Genomic DNA, 21,655 nt, shown 5'->3' on the forward strand with positions numbered 1-21,655 from the left:
AATAAATTATCACAGAGTTGTCTGTATGTGGTTACAGTGGGCTCTCGTTTACATTGTGTTCCACCTTGAGTCATTGGTTAGAAAATCATGTTGCCAGTGCAGATTTCGAAATGCAAAGAACCAAGCAGACTTTGTCAGTTACCCCAAGATCTAAATTAAATGTAACAACTACATTTGTTAGATGACTGAGTGGATTCGTTATTGTCCTTTGAGTTTGGCCCACACGATCTCTACAATCTCTGACTCTTGACAGTGTTCACAATCGTTTGACACTAACCAGGTTAGTGGAAGAGCATTTGTGAGATCTCCATGCCTAGATCCACACACTCTGTGGCCTGTATGCATATATCACAGACACAGCACTCAAATCCTGGATCTACACACAGGCAGCAGTGGGCATCCATACACCCACAGCAGCCACAGTGATGGGTCATGTCCAGCAAAGGCTCCAGGGAATCAGGCTCACAGCAGCACACTGTGGTGCACAGGGAGGAGCACAGGGACGAGGCACAGGCATGGCATCCTTTCCCCGTGGCCAGTAAACAGTCCCAAGGCTGGCAGAAAATACATGCCAAGAGGATGGAGGCACACAGGTGTGAAAAGACAGGAAGCAGGGAAACATGGATTGGAAGGCATTTGTAAAGAGGAAAGTACAAAACTATAAATACAAAACTACATTTAAATCTATAAGTAATTTATTTCTTCACATTCAGAAAAGGCTCTCACCATCTCCATCCACTTGGTTGATCTGGACAGCAGAGGTTTTGTGGCTGCTCTTTCTGATTGAAGTGGATGGCTGTCTCATTTGGTATGGTGGGCAATGCTTTGAGGTGGTCAACTGTGGGGAAATGGGCTGTGGTTGTTATTTTGCCACAGACCATTGTTGTGCTTCATTCATCATGTCCGTTGGTAAGGTAATATGGATGTTCTGGTGGTGAAACTCAGAATTCTCATCAATTGGAGGTTCTGAATATGATATGCAATTAGATTAAGAAATAAGTGGTTACTCTTTCAGCTAATGCAATGTCATCTTGTACAATATTCTTGTGTACAGATTGCTTCAATCTTCATTCAAAATGATACCTAATCTTGTTGTCGGTAATGCAGAATGAATAGGTAGCAGGCAGGAACTCTCATTGGCAGAAACATCAGTCAAAGATAGTTGACTGTCCTCATGGTGCATCCAGTCCAACAAAGTGGTATCCTCTGTCAAAGATTATTTAATTGGGAAGAAAATACCATGTTACAACATGCAATATTAGTTTCCTGGGTGAGGGGAAGAAAACATAACACATAGCAATGAGATGAGAATACATAGCATCACCCAGATAATGGTGAACATTCACTTTGAAAGGCTAGCAATCTGAAGCACATGAAGTACCTGTGTGGTCCACTGTCGATCCATTGGGAGCATTTTGTGCACTTAGGTCGTCTATTACATAGCACAACTGTGATCTCTCTGGATTCACTTCTCCAGACTCCAGGTTACCATCCCATGGCATCAGTTATGAAACATTTGCTGTCTCCAAAGCAGCACAGTCAATTTGAAATCTAAAAGGCAACAAAGAGACAAAGGATATTTCAGCCATTCACAAAATTGGTTCCAGGCAGTTTTAAGTACTTTCATTTACAATCAGGACCTGGTGGAAATGCACAGATATGCAAGAAATAGCATGGTTATTAATCTATTATTAATCTCCATTTTGGAAAAGACATCTGGATACTGGCCAGGATGAGGAAATGCTGACATCCTAATGAAAGTACAGGAGCACACCATTTTCTTTTTCTAGCAATAAGCAAGGGTTTTGATAGGTTTGTAAGTGTAGGAATTGACCTATACATCAGCACAACCCCCTTCACTGGCCAGGAGTCCCTTTTGAGGTACCAGTCTTGACCAGTAGGCACAGGATATATGGCCCCGATCAGCCTGCAAACTTAACCCATGTATATCATGTATTCTAAACATATTTAAAAATGAATATATAAAATACTTGTATTTGCTTTGACTACAATGAACGATAGAGAGTAGAATCCACATCACATTCAGAAGCAATTCAATGTTCATGTTTCTCAAGACACATAATACCAAATTATACTAAATGAAATATTGAAAGGGGTATTGGTTTGATCAAATGCATAGCAAATATGTTTTACTTATTGTGAATCTATTTCTAAATTGATTGAGAATAATTCATTTGTACAGGACAGCAGTATCACACAAAGTATCATGCACAGTATCATACACACAATGAATTGTACTACAGTTTTTCTCGATTGCTAAGACACATTTCTTGAAAGCTGCTCTCCTTTTCTCTTAACTGTGAAAACAAAACCCAATTTTCAAGCTACATTCACAAAACCTCAGACTCTTCTTGCAAAACCAAACTTTCACCTCAAAACAGTTCAATCTGTGCTCAAAACTGAACTATGTTGTCAAATCGTGCCCCGAGTCAATCAAAATTAAAAACACTACTAAACAGTCACTAAACACTACGTAGAAAAATAGAAAACACAATGCTCAGGACATGAAGCTGGAGAAATAAATGTTTATTGTTCACTGTAGGCTAAATGCATGTTGCAAAACAAAAAAAAACTGTGCATTTAGCACTTGTACAAAAAGACAAAACAGAAATCTTGTGCATTTACATGTAGCACTTGTAAAAACAAACAGAAATCTTATGCGTTTGCCACTTGTGTACAGTAAGCCCATGTAAAAATAAAGTACAAAAATATACAAATAAGTGCATTACTCAGCCACAGCATCATGTCTCCGTACTGGGTCAGGCCACAGGACTTCATCCACATCACAGGCCACATTTTGTCTGGCCAGGCAACGGGGGACAAAACCCCTGGCATGCCGTATCCAGGCTTGGCATGCCTCCACACCTATGTCACCACAGGCAAGTCCCATGGCTTGCAGGAGATTTACCCTGGTGTAAGGTTGGCGTTCATATACCTTCCACCGCCATGAGGAGAATAATTCCTCAATGGGGTTTAGGAAAGGGGAGTACGGTGGAAGGCAAAGATTGATAAAACCTTGGTTCATAGTGTACCACTCTCTAACCTGGAGGGCTCTGTGAAAACTCACATTGTCCCAAACAACAACATAGATGGGATGCTCATCCTGCTGCCCTAACAAAGCATCTCGCATGTGATTGAGGAAAATGAGGAGCTGGTGAGTGTTGTAGGGCCCCAGGTTGGCATGATGGTGGACAACCCCATGATTGCTGATGGCAGCACATAATGTGACATTGCCACCACGCTGCCCAGGAACACCAACAATGGCCCGATGGCCAATCACATTACGGCCTCTCCTTCTCCTTTTGGTGACATTAAACCCAGCTTCATCCATGTAGATGTATTGATGGGGTCTTTCCATTGCATCCAGTTGAAAAACCCTCTGTAGAAATAGATATAGTTTTGTAAGTGATACGGAAAAAGTGATTTAGGCCACTACAGTAAATCACTACTTAGAGTAATCAACATTGAATGTGTCTGGATATATGCCAACATGTACATACTGGAATCTTTGCTCTTTGACTCTGTCTGAGTTGCGATCAAAGGGCACTCTGTATAGCTGTTTCATGCGCAGTCTGTTGCGCTTGAGGACACGATCAACAGTAGAGAGACTGACACTGTTGATACCCTCAAAATGTAAATGGTCCTCAATGATCTTCTGCTGAATTTCGCTCAGTTTAATGGCATTGTTCTCACGGACCATATCAACAATTAGGGTCTCTTGGTGTGGGGAGAACATACCTGTCCTCCCACCCCCATGTGGCAGTCTTTCAATTCTACAAAAAGAGAACATGGAGTTACAAAAATATACATGGAATACTAGGCCTACAAACAGTTAGACCAACCCTCCATTACAATACTACAGTACATTGGTACAGTGATGTACTGAAACATATATTTACTTACAGTATACTGTGGTACAGTATATAGTATGTCATACAGTAATTGCTGTCAACATTTACATACTGTACTATAATGTCAAAAAAAGGTAATTACCTGTTCTCTTCTCTAAATCTTCGGATTATGGTGGACACAGTGAATCTACTGATGTTTGGTTGTACCCTTTGTCCAGCCTCCCTCATGCTCATACCATGGACAAGAACATGGTCAATCACAGTAGCTCTGATTTCATCAGATATTACTGTTCTTTGTCTTCGCTGACCACCTCGACCACCTCGACCTCCTCTCACACGAACTCTTCCTCTCAGATTTCTATCCATTGTAGGGCCTCACAAACCAGTGCTCTCTGAACTGGCTTACTGTATATGTTCCCTCACATCATTAGCCACAAGTGTGATCAATTTTGAGTTGTTGTGTTCAAGTGGTGACACCTGTGCTCTAATTGTGTTTGACTTTTGTCACCTGTGCTCACCATTATGCAGCACGGGTGCATCACAATGAAAATGTGTTGGCAAGTTATGTCTAAACAGGTGAAAAGTGCTTATGGTTTTGCCAAAAGAGTGATTGATTCAATCAGTGGGTTCAGGCAACTGAGCATTTGGTTCAGACAATAGGGTTTAGTGTTTTAGCAATTGAGAAAAACTGTAATAGATAAATAAAGACTTTGCAATGCAACCACCGTAATTACATATTCTGTTATAAACTAAATGTACTTACATTAGAAGCTTGAGCTTGGATAGAAGCTCTCTGGCATTGTAGTCGAAAGTGGACATAGCCTACTGTACTAACAACCTAAACAACATTGCGGACTACCTATCCCCTCCCTCTCATGCTCCTCTCCCTGGTGTATGCGTGTGTGTGTGTGGGTGCGTGCGTGCGTGTGTGGGGGAGAGAGAGAGAGAGAGAGAGAGAGAGAGAGAGAGAGAGAGAGAGAGAGAGAGAGAGAGAGAGAGAGAGAGAGAGAGAGAGAGAGAGAGAGAGAGAGAGAGAGAGAGAGAAATAGAGAGGAGGGGGGTGAGATGAGACTTGATTCAGAAACAATAACTATGTGGGATGTAATGCTGCTATCTTAAATCTAACCAAGTCAAACAAGGTAAAACGTTTCACATTTGGAATGCACCCCATTTAGTGACACCTTGATGATAGACGCCAACCAAGACATCCTGCAGTCACGGCAACTGGGGAATGCTGGGAGCGAGGAGGGTAAGCAGAGGGCATACGGGTGGACAATCGGGCAGAAGGTGGTAGAATATGGACTGGGGGAGAGAGAGATAGGGCCGGCAGTTGCGTTGGGGAACATTCCTCTGTGGCTGTTTCCGAAACCAAGTGTAGATGTGGACATGATTGAGGGCAGGAGAGAATGGGGTGAGGACATGACGGTGTGTGGTCCTCTGTAGCTCAATGTGGTCCTCTGTAGCTCAATTGGTAGAGCATGGCGCTTGTAACGCCAGGGTAGTGGGTTCGATCCCCGGGACCACCCATACGTAAAAATGTATGCGGACATGACTGTAAGTCGCTTTGGATAAAAGCGTCTGCTAAATGGCATATTATTATTATATAGATAATCGGTTTTATTCGTTTTTAAGGATACAGATGGTTCAAAGGATCCAGTCAGTGGAAGGGTGGGGGCTGGGGTGTATATCCCAGATTTCAATGTTAGAGTATATAAGTGGTTAACTGATTATTTGTCAGTGTATGCGGCAGAGTTGATGGCAATGATTTTGAGATCGGTGGACGAGGTGAAACCACTTAGAGTGGTGATCTGCTCTGATTCAGCTGCAGTGTTGAGTAGTGTGAAGACAGGCATGTTGGATAGGGGAGACTTGTTTTTGGAGATGATGGTGCTGTTAATGTGATTGGAGAGGATGGGAGTGGTGGTAAGCTTTTGCTGGGTTCCCGCCCATGTGGGTGGGTGTGGAGTGTAATGAGAAGGCCGATGTGGTGGCTAAGAATGCTGTGAGGAGAGAAGGGGTAGATATTCAGGTCCTGCTGGGCCGCAGGGAAGTCAAGTCCCTGATCCGGGCAAAAGGACTCGATCTTTGGCAAAGGGAGTGGGATGCTAGTAGTTAAGGAATAGGTGGGGAATATGGGATGTAGGAGGAAATTGTGTGGAGTAGACTACGGTTGTGGATGAAAGGGAAACATGAAACAGGTCTGTGTGATGAGTGTTTAGTTGAGGAAACGGTGGAGCATGTGTTTGATATCTTGTGAATTGTATGACATAGATAGGGAGAGATTGTGTGAAAGGGTTAGGGAGGCTAGATGGTGTTGGGGTTTGGGGGGAGTAAAGGGGAGGGAAGTGGTGTCTAGGGCTCTATTTCACTTTCTTAAAGAAGCAGGACTAAGGAAGAGAATTTAATGTACAGTGGCTTGCGAAAGTATTCACCCCCCTTGGCATTTTTCCTATTTTGTTGCCTTACAACCTGGAATTATAATGGATTTTTGGGGGTTTGTATCATTTGATTTACACAACATGCCTACCACTTTGAAGATGCAAAATATTTTTTGGGTGAAACAAACAAAAAATAAGACAAAAGAACAGAAAACTTGAGGCAAACTGCTCCAGCTCTTTCAAGTCGGATGGGTTCCGCTGGTGTACAGCAATCTTTAAGTCATACCACAGATTCTCAATTGGATTGAGGTCTGGGATTTGACTAGGCCATTCCAAGACATTTAAATGTTTCCCCTTAAACCACTCAAGTGTTGCTTTAGCAGTATGCTTAGGGTCATTGTCCTGCTGGAAGGTGAACCTCCATCCCAGTCTCAAATCTCTGGAAGACTGAAACAGGTTTCCCTCAAGAACTTCCCTGTATTTAGCGCCATCCATCATTCCTTCAATTCTGACCAGTTTCCCAGTCCCTGCCGATGAAAAACATCCCCACAGCATGATGCTGCCACCACCATGCTTCACTGTGGGGATGGTGTTCTCAGGGTGATGAAAGGTGTTGGGTTTGCGCCAGACATAGCGTTTTCCTTGATGGCCAAAAAGCTCAGTTTTAGTCTCCTCTGACCAGAGTACCTTCTTCCATATGTTTGGGGAGTCTCCCACATGCCTTTTGGCGAACACCAACGTGTTTCCTTATTTTCCTGGCTTTTTTCTGGCCACTCTTGGCAGGTTTGTTGTGGTGCCATATTATTTCAATTTTTTAATAATGGATTTAATGGTGCTCTGTGGGATGTTCAAAGTTTCAGATATTTTTTTTTATAACCCAACCCTGATTTGTACTTCTCCACAACTTTGTCCCTGACCTGTTTGGAGAGCTCCTTGGTCTTCATGGTGCCGCTTGCTTGGTGGTGCCGCTTGCTTAGTGGTGTTGCAGACTGGGGCCTTTCAGAACAGGTGTATATATACTGAGATCATGTGACAGATCATGTGACACTTAGATTGTACACAGGTGGACTTTATTTAACTAATTATGTGACTTCTGAAGGTAATTGGTTGCACCAGATCTTATTTAGGGGCTTCATAGCAAAGGGGGTGAATAAATATATGCACGCACCACTTTTCGTTATTTATTTTTTAGAAATTGTTTTCATTTCACTTCACCAATTTTGACTATTTTGATCTATGTCCTTTACATGAAATCTAAATAAAAATCAATTTAAATTACAGGTTGTAATGCAACAAAATAGGAAAAACGCCAAGGGGGATGAATAGTTTTGCAAGGCACTGTAGTTAGGCCGTGACTGGCCTCACACTCCAGTACAGTACGTGGCGGTGTATGCACCTTGAGATTTGGATGCGATCCGCCAACCCAATCCCAAAGAAGAAGAAGAAAAAGAAGAAGAAATCCCACTCCGTACATTCTATTGTTTTTTATGAAGAGTATATACCTTATCACGTGTATTTGGGTTATATGAGATTCCCTGTGAGCCTTCATGCTCAAACCCATGCATTGTGATAAATGTAAATTATTTGGTCATGCGTCAAGTGTATGTAGACGGGAGGAGTATTATGTGCCAGCTGAGCCTAAATGCTACAATAGTGGCGATGAACATGCACCCGAATTTCAGAAGTGTCCTGTTAGGGTGAAGGAGACGGAGGTGCAAGAATAAGGGCTGTCCAGAATGTCTCCTATCCTGAGGCGTTGAGAAGAGTGGAAGAAAGGATTGAAGTTGAAGAAGTAATGGTAGTATCCGCTGCTCGTTGAGAAGAGTAAGAACGATACGTGCTTTCACGTCAGAGTCTCCAAAAGTCTCCAATTTTTTTGGAAAAATGTGTCGCTAGAGGTGTCTGAATACTCGCTAAATATAGCGACAAAGTCACTAAGTTGGCAACACTGAAGGAGGGGGATGGTTGTTTGATTTACTTTTGTATTTTGTCAGGTCCCTGTACAGTAGGTGGCGGCAATACACAAATAGGTGTAGTCTGCCATAAGAAGAAAAATGGTTGGTCAGAGTGTTGTTCAACAGTTGAGGGACACTGATATGCTGATTGTGAAAAATGTGGATTTTATGATGTTTATCACACGTGATTAATTGTACTGCACAAACGAACAAAAAGTCAAAGAAACTGGACATAATAGTATCTGCGTCTGAAAGGTTTTTGGGTTTCCAGAATTTTACTACCGAAACATTGCAAAGAATACTGTCCGAAGATGCTCTTCCTTCTCAGGCCTGTAGAGATGGGCGTTGGTAGTTGAATCTGAATAAAGGAGTACATTGAGTTGTGTTTTTGTTTAGTTTTATTTTGTTAAGTATTTGGGCAGATAGCCAAAACAGTAGGTGGTGGCATGCAACTATACGCAGCATATGTTTGCGGACCGCCATAATATTTACATTTTAGTCATTTAGCAGACGCTCTTATCCAGAGCGACTTACAGGTAGTGAGTGCATACTTTTTTTTATATACTGGCCACCCGTCGGAATCGAACCCACAACCCTGGCGTTGCAAACGCCATGCTCTACCAACTGAGCTACATCCCTGCCGGCCATTACCTCCCCTACCCTGGACGACGCTGGGCCAATTGTGCGCCGCCCCATGGGTCTCCCGGTCGCGGCCGGCTACGACAGAGCCTGGATTCGAACCAGGATCTCTAGTGGCACAGCTAGCACTGCGATGCAGTGACTTAGACCACTGAGCCACTCAAAGAAGAAGACCCATTACAGGAGGTGGCAGCAATACACCAATAGGTGTAGTCTGCCATAAAACTTTAAAGAGGCAGGTGTGTTTTGCAATGTCTGGCCCTCCAACTCCTCTTCCAAGCTGTCAGTAGGGTACTAGGGGGTAACTATCCCAATGGGACAACTGCCCTACAGTGAAGCATGGTGGTGGCAGCATCATGCTGTGGTGAAGTGTTTCAGCGGCAGGGGCTGGGAGACTAGTCAGGATCGAGGAAAAGATGAACGGAGCAAAGTACAGACAGATCCTTGAAGAAAACCTGCTCCAGAGCACTCAGGACCTCAGACTGGGGCGAAGGTTCACCTTCCAACAGGACAACAACCCTAAGCACACAGCCAAGACAATGCAGGACTGGCTTCAGGACAAGTCTCTGAATGTCCTTGAGTGGCCCAGCCAGAACCTTGACTTGAACCCGATTGAACATCTCTGGAGAGACCTGAAAATAGCTGTGCAGAGAAGAATGGGAGAAACCCCAAATACAGGTGTGCCAAGCTTGTAGCGTCATACCCAAGAAGACTAGAGGCTGTAATCTCTGCCAAAGGTGCTTCAACAAAGTACAGAGTAAAGGGTCTGAATACTTATGTAAACGTAATATTTCCGTTTTTTATTTTTAATAAATTTGCAAAAATTTCTACAAAACAGTTTTTGCTTTGTCATTATGGGGTATTGTGTGTAGATTGATGAGGAACAAATCAATTTGATCCATTTTAGAATACGTCTCTAACGTAACAAAATGTGGAAAAAGTCCAGGGGTCTGAATACTTTCCGAATGCACTATATTTACAAATTAGAATTGTGCAATAGCAGAGCATAAGAGAGTTGCCACATCAATGTTACACTGAATTAATGTTATATTCCAATGTTATTTAATGTTATTAGTTCTATTCCTATATTCTATATTCCAATGAATCTTTTTTTTTTTTTTCTGAATTAAAACAACAATTGAAAACCTTTTGCTCCTGAATGTAATTTTAAAGATTGATGGGATTTAAAAGCTTGCATTATTTGAATCATATTTAGTGCAATTGTACATAATGGATAATATGGAAAAGGAACAACAAAGAAAGAACAAAGAAAATGTTAAAAAGAGGGACTTTACATCAAATCTCCTCATAGTGTGGATATTAATGGTGACATGTGCAACACCATTTCCCCCCCATATTTGATTTAAATAATAAAAATAAGACAACTAGACTTACCTTTTTAAGTATTACTTACTAAATAATTTCTAAATAAAACAGATGAAATGGATTTCAACACACTTGTGTGAAACCCTATCCCATAATCTTCTACCGGGGTAATCTTTTCTAAAAACAACATTTCATTAAATAACTAAAAAAGTGTAAACTGTAGCCATTTATTTCCCTTTATAGTTTAAGCATGACCTTCATCCACATACCAATTTTTTTCTCCAAATGTTGCTTTTTTGTGTCAGCAAATATACATTGTTCTAGTTACCCCCTAGTACCCTATAGCAAACTTCATATAGCTGCCCTTGTAGTAACTGTGTGTGTGTCTGTAAAGTTATGTAATTAAGCACGTGGAGTAATGAGTAGGATTCTGTGTTTTCACGTGAAAAGTGATTGCTATTGATGAAAACGCTTTATGGATTCCTGGGGCTGGTGCTAGTTGAACTCCTAAGAGTGCAAGGCGGTTGGTAAAGGGGTCGATTGCTGGTGACTGCTGGAGCCGAAGAGTCGGAAATGACTTCGAGTATTGCGGACGAAATGGAGGAAATGGAGAAAAAGTTGGTGAAGCAACAGCTGTGCTGGAATGCGAACAATATGGGTGTCAGTTTTGATGGTATGGAGCGGGAGGATGAGGGTCAAGGACCGGAATGGTCGGTAGTGGAAAGACATAGGAAGAAGAGAGATCATGATACAGAAAGCAATGGAGCGTCTAGTAAAGAAAGCATAAAGAGGGCCAAGGAAGCAAGAGTAATGATGTGTTGGAGTGGAAAGTGGTGATAGTGTTTGATGAGACCACAGGGCCTCACTTACACCCTATTCAACTAACTAATGCCTTAGAGAAAGAGGTAGGTGAAGTGAAATTAGCTTGGTTCAGCAAGAGAAGATTCTGAAAATGGAAAATTCTAATAGGAAGAAGATTAAAAGCCATGTCCCTGGTGCTTATGCTAGATTGAGGGGAGTCATTACTGGGGTCCCAATATCTAGGTCCATAGATTATATTAAAGAAAATGTGAAGTGAGGAATAGTGATTGAGGCCAGAAGGTTGATCAGTAGGAAAGAAGGTCAAAGTGAAAGCCTCAGTGCTGCTGAGGTTTGAGAAGGTTATGCATGGTGAAGTACAGATAGGAATCCTTAGTTTCAATGTTAGAGAGTTTGTCCCATATGCACTGCAGTGTATTAAATGCCAAAGAATGGGACTTGTAGCTGTTCAATGTAAAGGAAGGAAAAGATGTGCCAAGTGTGAAAATGAACATGATTACGGTAAATGTGGGCGCAATGTGAAGGTTAAGTGTTGTAATTGTGGGGGGGAACATAGTGCAGCATTTGGTTGATGCCAGGTGCAGAGAGAGGCTAGAGAGGCTCAGAGATATAGAATTAGTCATGATGTATCGTATGCAGAGGCTTTAAGACAGATTGGTGGAACTACAGTGTGGAATGATGGAGCTTCCATGGCTGCTCCTGTAGTAAGTGGACCTAATGTCGGGGCTGGTGTTTCTCCTGGTCCTGGCATGGTTTCGAGGCCTGTTCAGAAATCTTGCGGTCATTAATGTGCTGTGTCAAAGGACGCTTTGATAATGAATCAAGTTTACTTCATAGCTTTTATTGGTAAGGTTATCAGTACGACTCGGGGGAGGGTGTGGTAGAAGCTAGTAGGGATATATTTGTTTTGTTTTTTATTTTCATGGTAGTACAGAATTGTTCAGATCATGATTGATCGTACATTCCAGTGTAACAGTACTCTTCTTGCGTTGTGTACAATCAATTATCAACACGAACTCCATCTTGTAACACCAGTCATGGAGCTTTATTCTGATAGGAACAGCACAAAATTGCACGTCATGCAATGCACGACTCACCATCCAACTCTGCACTCACGCACGCTGGTTTGGTGCTTGTGTAACAGGTCAAAGAATTACAGATTTTTGCAACCGTTCATTTTCTATTTTTTATGTTATTTTGTGAGTTGATTTCACCAAAATATTGTATTGTTCAGCATTTCGTGTAGTTTACAGATATTGGGAGAGTTATTTGTGTAAGTGCGCCCTCTAGAGTGTTGGTTTGGTTATATGCGGAGGGGTCTCATGCTTTTCTCAGTCTGCATTGTACTCGACTGAGAGAGGTATGTGTTCACTTCGGCGTGATATAAACTTGATATACCTGTTAAAACTAAAACGTTTCAGTGCACATAGTAACTTGTATGTATATTATATGATGAGTGTACGTACATTTAATCAAGCTGTGTCGTGAATTTAGCTGTTTTTGAGAGTTTGAGAAATTGCTAACTTAGCTAACCTCGTGTTTTGTTTAGCTGTAAGTTAGCAATCGTCATTCTATCCTCTTGTGTTGAAGCCCACGTTGTTCTTTTTATGTTAGGCGGATTCTGGTCGAGGGTAGAGTTTTGAACATTTTCTCTCCTTGATGTTGAACAGGTATGTATTCCCTATATCAGGTTAAAAATATGTGTTCATTTAAAATGTTTTCATGTATTGATTAGTGTTTAATGGCACTGAAAAGCTCAAATGTGAAGGATTACATGTTGCTTCGTGCATATTACTGTATGTATTACCTATTTGAAAGATGGTTTATGTCATGTTGCACAGTATTAATGTAAAGGCTAAAAGCTCAGAGTTTTTGGCAGAGATAACATGCAATATGACACATACATAAGATATACACCAGATGCGATGTTTATTTTCCAATTATGTTGTATTTTATTCCTTTTATTTTTGAATGTGATTATACTAAGTCTGCATTGTACTCGACTGAGAGAGGCGGATTCTGGTCGAGGGTAGAGTTTTGAACATTTTCTCTCCTTGATGTTGAACAGATTGAGAGAGTTGTACACAATAAAGTGCCTTCAAGTACGCCAGTGTCTTGTCTTCAGTGCACCGGAACACAACGCAGTAGTCGGCAACGAGCAGACCGCGCCGGCTACATTGGTGCCGTGACCCGGATATCTTCGCTTCAGATCATCGCCAGGGTGATTGCCGGTGGTTGCTGTGACGAGTAGGAACCTCTTCGGAACGTTGACAAGTATAAGGGCAAAAATTAATGTGTAAATTGTAGCTCTTAATTGCTTACCTCAGCTACTTCTATCATTTTACAAAAAAAATTTCATATTCACATGTTCTGGTGATTCACATATCATTACCATAGTCTATTACAACTTTCTATAAAAAAAAAAGAAAAAAGACTGATGGTAAGGATGCGCAGACACCATTTAGTGTTGGAGATGCTGCAGGGGTAAGCCTGGGGAGGGGCAGGTTTATGAGTAGGGTGGAGAGCACGCCGGTTAGGGGTGCTGGTATACTAGGCAGACCTGTACTCTCGTCCACACGCTTACGCACTGATGAATATTCCTCCGCACCACACATGCGTAGCTTAAGAGATGCTCCAGACATTGCAAGCAGCGTTAGTTCAGTGGGCCGCCCTGCATTTTCATACACTCACACCCAAACAGATGAACATTCTCCACGTCAGCCAGTGTCTAGTTCACATGTGAGTTCTGCAGACCTAGGGAGTCTCATCACACAGTTAGCTCATGAAATAGGAGAGAACATTGCTAGCCAATTACAGAGATCTGTTGGTAGTGCAGATAACCAAACCACTCCTACGCCTAGCCTGAACTTAGGATATGGACAGTCTGATTTGAACATGACAGGAGTAAAGTTAGTCATGAAGACAGATGTCAAAGAGCCGCCGTACTTCAGGGGTGATGGAACAGACAAACACACAGTGCATGAGTGGGAAGAGATTATGAGCGTTTACCTGAATAAGAGGGGTGTACACCCGCAAGAGCACTCCCAGGAGATAATGTCAAGACTAATGGGAAAGGCTAGAGACATTGTTAAAGTTACCCTGCGCAGTATGCCATCGCTGCAGCCAGCTGAGAACTCCAAGCTCGTCTTTGATATTCTGAAACAACATTTCAGTGAGTTAACCTACTCCTCTATGCCTTTAGCAGATTTCTATAACACACTTCCTCTGGCCGGAGAAAGTCCCATGGACTATTGGATACGCTTGAACAAGGCTGTGGATGTCGCAGATGAGTGTCTGAGAAGGCAGGGGCGAAACATTGAGGACCCTTCTCACGAAGTCACAATGATGCTGGTGAAACACTGTCCCGACCCCGCTCTTGCAAGTGTCCTAAAGTGCAAAACAGCTGAAAAGTGGACAGCAAATGAGATTCAGGAACACCTCGTTGAACATCAGAGAGAGGCTAGAACAATGTGTCAAGCCAAATCTTATCGGCCAAAGAACATTGGTGCACATGCTCAGGCATTAACCACAGAGACAGTCGCTGCTGAAAACCCAACAGACCTTACTGGTTACCCAAAGGCAATGGGGCTTCCATCCTCTCCTCAGACAGAGAGCATCTGCATGCAGTCTCTCATTGGCTTGCTGAACCGTGTGCTAGAGCAGACGGCACACACAACAGCAGTCGTGCCACCAAGCAGGGGGCCAGCAGCCATTGTTCAGAGTAGATGTAAAGTCTGTCAGTCTGCCGAACACTCAACTACTGCACACTGTAGACAGGCAAACCTCTGTATGGGCTGTTACAAGCCCGGCCACTGGAAGAGAGAATGCCAACAGCGCCGGCCAAGAATTAACGCTCAGCCACAGTTAGCGCACACACCACCTAACTCTGAGCAAGGTGGAGCCAGTTTAAACTAGATAGCTCACATACGGAAAGGGGGATGTGTGAGCGTTGAAGATTCAACCCTTGAAGAAAGTGAAGAATTGAAGGAGATGTATGTCAATGTCTGTAAAGCAATGTCTGATAATTGCACGGTAATTGTTCAGAATATTCACAGAGTTGAGACGTTCAGTGAGTTATTTCACGCACCGGTGACAGTTAATGGCTGTGCTCAGTTGCAAGGGCTCCTCGATACAGGCTCAATGGCCTGCACGATAAGTGAAGAGGCAGAGCAGAGACTACTATCGGATAGCGTCTTGACCCCACATCAAGAACTCTCACAGCATATCATCCTTGTTGGCTGTGGAGGAGTACAAGTGCGCCCCAAGTGCATGTATGACATGGAACTAAGTCTGTATGGGGTAAAGTGCATGGTCCCAGTTCTGGTGATCACTGGTCAGAAAGACGACATAATAGTAGGCACCAACATGTTGAAACGTGTACTGCATCAGCTGAAAAACGAGAACAGTTATTGGACACTTATCTCGAGCAACACAAAAGGGTCTCCAGATGGCGAACAGTTTCTAGAAATGATGACCAGTCTCACAAGATGGAGGGGTGAAGATGTCCCAGGAAAAGTAGGGACAGTGAAGCTAACTCAGGCGGTGACTCTCCTTCCCAAACAAGAGTACCTGCTGTGGGGAAGACTGCCAAGTAATATGCCCAAGTCACCTGGGAGTACAGTTATGGTGGAGCCTACAACCTCCAGGTGTGTGCCTCGGGGCATTATGGTGGGGAGAGTGGTAACACCGCTATGGGGAGATGGCTGGACTCCCATGAAAATCACTAATATCTCAGACAAACCACTCACACTGAAAAGGAACAGCAAGCTTGCGGACGTCTCTACTTGTGTTGCAGCTGAAGATCTCACACTGTTCCAGGGTTCCTGTCAGAGTGATGCTGGCTCTGTTAGAGTGACTCATGTGAAACAGGACGACAACGGTGACCTGAAAGACAGACTGCAGAAGTCTGGTCTAGGAAATGTCGACATTGATCATTGTGAAGCGAGCCCCTCCACCAAGCTCCAACTTGTGACATTGCTGGAGAAATATCAGGATATATTTTCAAAGCATAATCTTGACTGTGGAGAAGACAAGGGCTTTGCCCATAGGATCCGCCTCACTGACGACCGTCCCTTCCGTCTTCCATATCGCAGAGTGCCGCCAGCCCACTATCAAAAGCTGCGCCAAGTTCTCACCGAGATGGAGGAACAGGAAATCATACGGAAATCAATGAGTGAATATGCTTCTCCACTCGTGATGGTTTGGAAGAAAAATGGCGACCTCCGGATATGCACAGACTTTCGATGGCTGAATGCAAGAACTATCAAGGATGCTCATCCTTTGCCCCATCAATCGGACTGCTTGGCTGCCCTTGGCGGTAATGCTGTCTTCAGCACCATGGACCTCACGTCTGGATTTTATAACTTGCCCATGCATGAGGAGGACAAAAAGTATACCGCCTTCACAACACCATTAGGCCTGCACGAGTATAACAGAATGCCACAGGGGCTTTGCAACAGTCCAGCGTCCTTCATGAGGATGATGCTGAGTATCTTTGGCGATCTTAACTTCAGCAGTCTCTTGTGCTACCTAGATGATCTCTTGATATTTGCCCCCAATGAACAGCAGGCCCTCAGCAGATTAGAGGTTGTTTTCCAGAGGCTACGGGAGCACAATCTAAAGTTGAGTCCAAAAAAATGCCATCTGTTGCGGAGATCTGTGAAGTTTCTCGGACACATCGTTGACAGTGACGGTGTTGCTGTTGACCCAGAGAAGGTCGAGGTCATCACCAAAATGTCAAAGAGGGACTTGATGGAAGATGATGGCTGCACTCCTTCAGTTCGCAGAGTGAAGTCGTTCCTGGGGATGGTATTTTATTACCAACACTACATACCAAATTGCTCCTCCATCGCAAAACCCCTGTTTGCTCTCACAGCTGGCCAGAAACGGAGAGGAAAGGCCGGGAAGTACAGTCAGAATGCGGGAGTTTACAGAAAGCTCAAACCTGCGGATTGGACCCTTGACTGCGATTCCGCTTTCGCCGGCCTTAAGGGGAAGCTCCTGAATTGTGTGGTCCTTAGCCATCCAGACTTTTCTAAGCCCTTGGTTCTGTCCATTGATGCGTCTCTTGATGGCCTTGGGGCAGTTCTGTCCCAGATACCAGAAGGAGAAACGAAGGCACGCCCGATCGCCTTTGCCAGCAAGACCCTCACTGGCTCACAAAAGAGGTATCCTGCTCACCGACTGGAGTTCTTGGCGCTCAAATGGAGTGTTTGTGAAAAATTCAGCCACTGGTTGAAAGGCCACACTTTTACAGTGTGGACCGACAATAATCCTTTGACCTATATAATGACCAAACCAAAACTTGACGCTTGCGAACAGAGGTGGGTGGCAAAGCTTTCCCCCTACACCTTCAGTATCAAACACATTCCTGGGGTAAAGAACATTGTGGCAGATGCCCTGAGTAGAGATCCGTTTGCTAAATCAGTGAGCCAAAGGTTGATCAGTGAGCCCTATGGAAGTCTTTTGGCCGAGGCGGAGGGAACCAAAGAGGAGAAAGTCCAAGATCTCTTCCGGAGTAAGACCCAGTGTCTCCAGGCACATGATGCAGGGTGCTGTGTAACTATGGACCCCACTCAAGACAGGCTGGCCGGCAGTCAAGAACCCTCTCATGTGAAATCTGCTTGTGAAGCTCATGTAGAGTGGGAAAGGGGAGCAGAGATAAGAGCAACACAGTTTCTCAATGCTCTTCCCCAGGCGGTGCCCTCAGAACAAGACACACTTCCAGCCCTCTCCATCGGCGAGCTGAGGCACAGCCAGGAAATAGATCCAGTTATCAGGGAAGTCCTGCCACTCATTCAGAGGGGTGAGCCACCACCTAGGCGAGGGAGGAGGAGGTTAGCTCTTACGACCCAGACACTGTGCAAGCAGTGGCATCATCTAAAAGTCCAGGACGGAGTCCTATATAGGGTAACCAAAGACCCATTAAGCAGAGAGAAGAGGTATCAGTTTGTGCTGCCTGCTAGCTTGAAGGCCAAAGCTCTCGCTGGTGTGCATGATTTCGCTGGGCATCAAGGGCAGGCTAGAACAGCACACCTCGCCCGACAAGCGTTTCTTCTGGCCGCAAATGGGAAGAGACATCAAGGAATATGTGAAATGCTGCCAACGCTGTATCCTTGCAAAGACCCCTGAACCAGCTGCCCGAGCTCCCTTGGAGAGCATTCGCACTTCGGCACCCATGGAGCTGGTGTGCATTGATTTTTGGAGTGCTGAGGACTGTAAGCAAAGATCTGTCGATGTGTTAGTCATAACAGACCACTTTACAAAATTGGCTCATGCCTTTCCCTGCATAAACCAAACTGCAAAGCAAATAGCAAAGAAGTTATGGGATAACGTATTCTGCATCTACGGTTTCCCAGAGCGAATACATTCTGATCAAGGGGCCAATTTTGAAAGCAAACTCATAGCTGAACTCCTCAGCCTCACAGGGATTATGAAAACACACACAACAGCATACCATCCCATGGGAAATGGGCAAACCGAAAGGTTCAATAGGACACTTGGCAGTATGTTGCGTGCCCTACCCCTGACAGCTAAGCAACACTGGGTCCAACAGATACAGACTTTGACTTTTGCGTATAATGCCACCACTCATGAAACAACTGGTTATCCTCCATTCTATTTTATGTATGGTCGAGTCCCCAGACTCCCAGTAGACATGGTCTTCAAACAAGTCTTGAGGGATCCAGTCGTGGTGAATTATAAGACCTATGCAGAGAAACTGATGGCGAACCTCCATGTGGCTGCCGACATAGCTCAGCAGCATGCGAGGAAAGGACAGCAACATCAAGCTGATGGCTACAACAAGAGAGTTCGTGGAACCCACTTGAACGTTGGCGACCGAGTTTTGTTAGCTAATAAAGCAGAGAGAGGGAAGAGGAAGTTAGCGGATAAGTGGGAAGCCACTATGTATACCATCATAGACCGGAACCCTCAGACTCACGTTTACAAAGTCAGAGACGAAAGTGGGAAAACAAAAGTTGTTCATCGGAATTTGATGTTGGACGTGAGCTTCTTGCCCATGCCAGAACTAAGCGATGAAGAGATGAATGGAGCTACCTCGGATGTGGCCAGTGAGTTTCAGCCTCCTTCTGTTGATGCTTTGAGTGGCCTAGCAGTAGATGCTTCTGAGGACCGTACATGTTCGTGGTTAAATGCATCCTCTGACTCTGAGTCTATTGGAGAAGCTGATGAGTCTGAGATGGAGAATGAGATGCCCCACTCTCTGTCCAGGAAGTCTGTTCAACTGACACCCACGAGAGCCCAGTCTAAAGAGGTCAGAGGCCAAGGGGAAAATGAATACTCACCTGTGAGAGACTTGTCGGATTCCAGTGACCCCCCTGATTTGCACATGACTGACACTGACTCTGTTGCCCCAATTGATGTTCCTGACTTAGATGAGACAGGGTCTTCGGACGTCAATTCACCTATTACACTGACTGATAGTCAGATACCCTCCCAAGTACAAGGGTTTGAAAGTCAGGTTGTCAGAACACGTACTGGCAGGATTGTTAAGGCAGTCGATCGCTTGATAGAGAACATGGTGCAAAGACCACTCACCAAGGGTTTTGTTACAGGAGTTAGAAGGTCACTGTCTTTCCGTTCTTTATTTTAGATACATTTTTGAGATTAAGATATTTTTCTTTATTACCAGTAGTATGACCTGGGTCATGAGATGTTCATAATGGAGGGAAAGTGTTCCAAGATTTCATATGATGTATAAGGCATCATATTCACTAGAAGGGGCAGTAGCCTGATCAACTGCTGTTTTCTTTTAACTTACTTTGTAAGTAGCTTTATACGCTGTATATGGGAAATGGAGTCCCAGAGCTATCTTGGACCAAGTGGACAAGAGTTTTATTCTATATGGTGTTGGTTATTTTCCACCCTCGACGTGCGAAGGATTTTGGTGAAATTAAAGAGGGGTGAATGTAACAGGTCAAAGTTTAAAGATTTTTGCAACCGTTCATTTTCTATTTTTTATTTTATTTTGTGAGTTGATTTCACCAAAATATTGTATTGTTCAGCATTTCGTGTAGTTTACAGATATTGGGAGAGTTAGTTGTGTAAGTGCGCCCTCTAGAGTGTTGGTTTGGTTATATGCGGAGGGGTCTCATGCTTTTCTCAGTCTGCATTGTACTCGACTGAGAGAGGTATGTGTTCACTTCGGCGTGATATAAACTTGATATACCTGTTAAAACTAAAACGTTTCAGTGCACATAGTAACTTGTATGTATATTATATGATGAGTGTACGTACATTTAATCAAGCTGTGTCGTGAATTTAGCTGTTTTTGAGAGTTTGAGAAATTGCTAATTTAGCTAACCTCGTGTTTTGTTTAGCTGTAAGTTAGCAATCGTCATTCTATCCTCTTGTGTTGAAGCCCACGTTGTTCTTTTTATGTTAGGCGGATTCTGGTCGAGGGTAGAGTTTTGAACATTTTCTCTCCTTGATGTTGAACAGGTATGTATTCCCTATATCAGGTTAAACATATGTGTTCATTTAAAATGTTTTCATGTATTGATTAGTGTTTAATGGCACTGAAAAGCTCAAATGTGAAGGATTACATGTTGCTTCGTGCATATTACTGTATGTATTACCTATTTGAAAGATGGTTTATGTCATGTTGCACAGTATTAATGTAAAGGCTAAAAGCTCAGAGTTTTTGGCAGAGATAACATGCAATATGACACATACATAAGATATACACCAGATGCGATGTTTATTTTCCAATTATGTTGTATTTTATTCCTTGTATTTTTGAATGTGATTATACTAAGTCTGCATTGTACTCGACTGAGAGAGGCGGATTCTGGTCGAGGGTAGAGTTTTGAACATTTTCTCTCCTTGATGTTGAACAGATTGAGAGAGTTGTACACAATAAAGTGCCTTCAAGTACGCCAGTGTCTTGTCTTCAGTGCACCGGAACACAACGCAGTAGTCGGCAACGAGCAGACCGCGCCGGCTACACTTGTTCACTGGGGCATGTAGTTACCAAAATAATACAATTACAATATAATATCTTTAACAATGTACCTGATAGGAACAGCACAAAATTGCACGTCATGCAATGCACGGCTCACCATCCAACTCTGCACTCACGCACTGTACAAAATATACAAACCCCCCACCAGACACAGTAAGTTGCTAGCTAGTATTAGCTGGAATTCTCTACAACAAAATGCACAACAAATATTCCCCAAAAAACACTGCATCTTATGTGTGATGTTCGAATAACATTTACAAACAAATTGATATAAATTATACATTTACATCATCACTTGGGAGTATAAAAATCACTTTTGACGTACAGTGCTTTGCAACCAACAACTTACCGCTGGTTTGGTGCTTGTTCACTGGGACGATTCTAACTGAAACATCCTCCCTCGTAAGCAAGCTACGCCAACCAGCCAATAAGATGCCATGTTGAGTAGGTGAAGGCAAGACAAAACCAAAAACCCATTGGCTTAACAATAAAGTGGCAAGGGGAATCACCAATATAACCCTGTTACACCAGCACAGTAGGTGGCGGCATGCACTTAAACGATTGTTTGCGGACGGACATGATATCATAGAAGCAAACTTTAAAGAAGAAGAAGAAGGGTTGGTCCGATATCCGAGGCCACTGTAAAGTGGAATCGGTGAGGGTAACCAGAAGTGGTCTAGT

Source organism: Coregonus clupeaformis, chromosome 10 (genome assembly GCF_020615455.1).
Source record: "Coregonus clupeaformis isolate EN_2021a chromosome 10, ASM2061545v1, whole genome shotgun sequence".
NCBI lineage: Eukaryota > Metazoa > Chordata > Actinopteri > Salmoniformes > Salmonidae > Coregonus > Coregonus clupeaformis.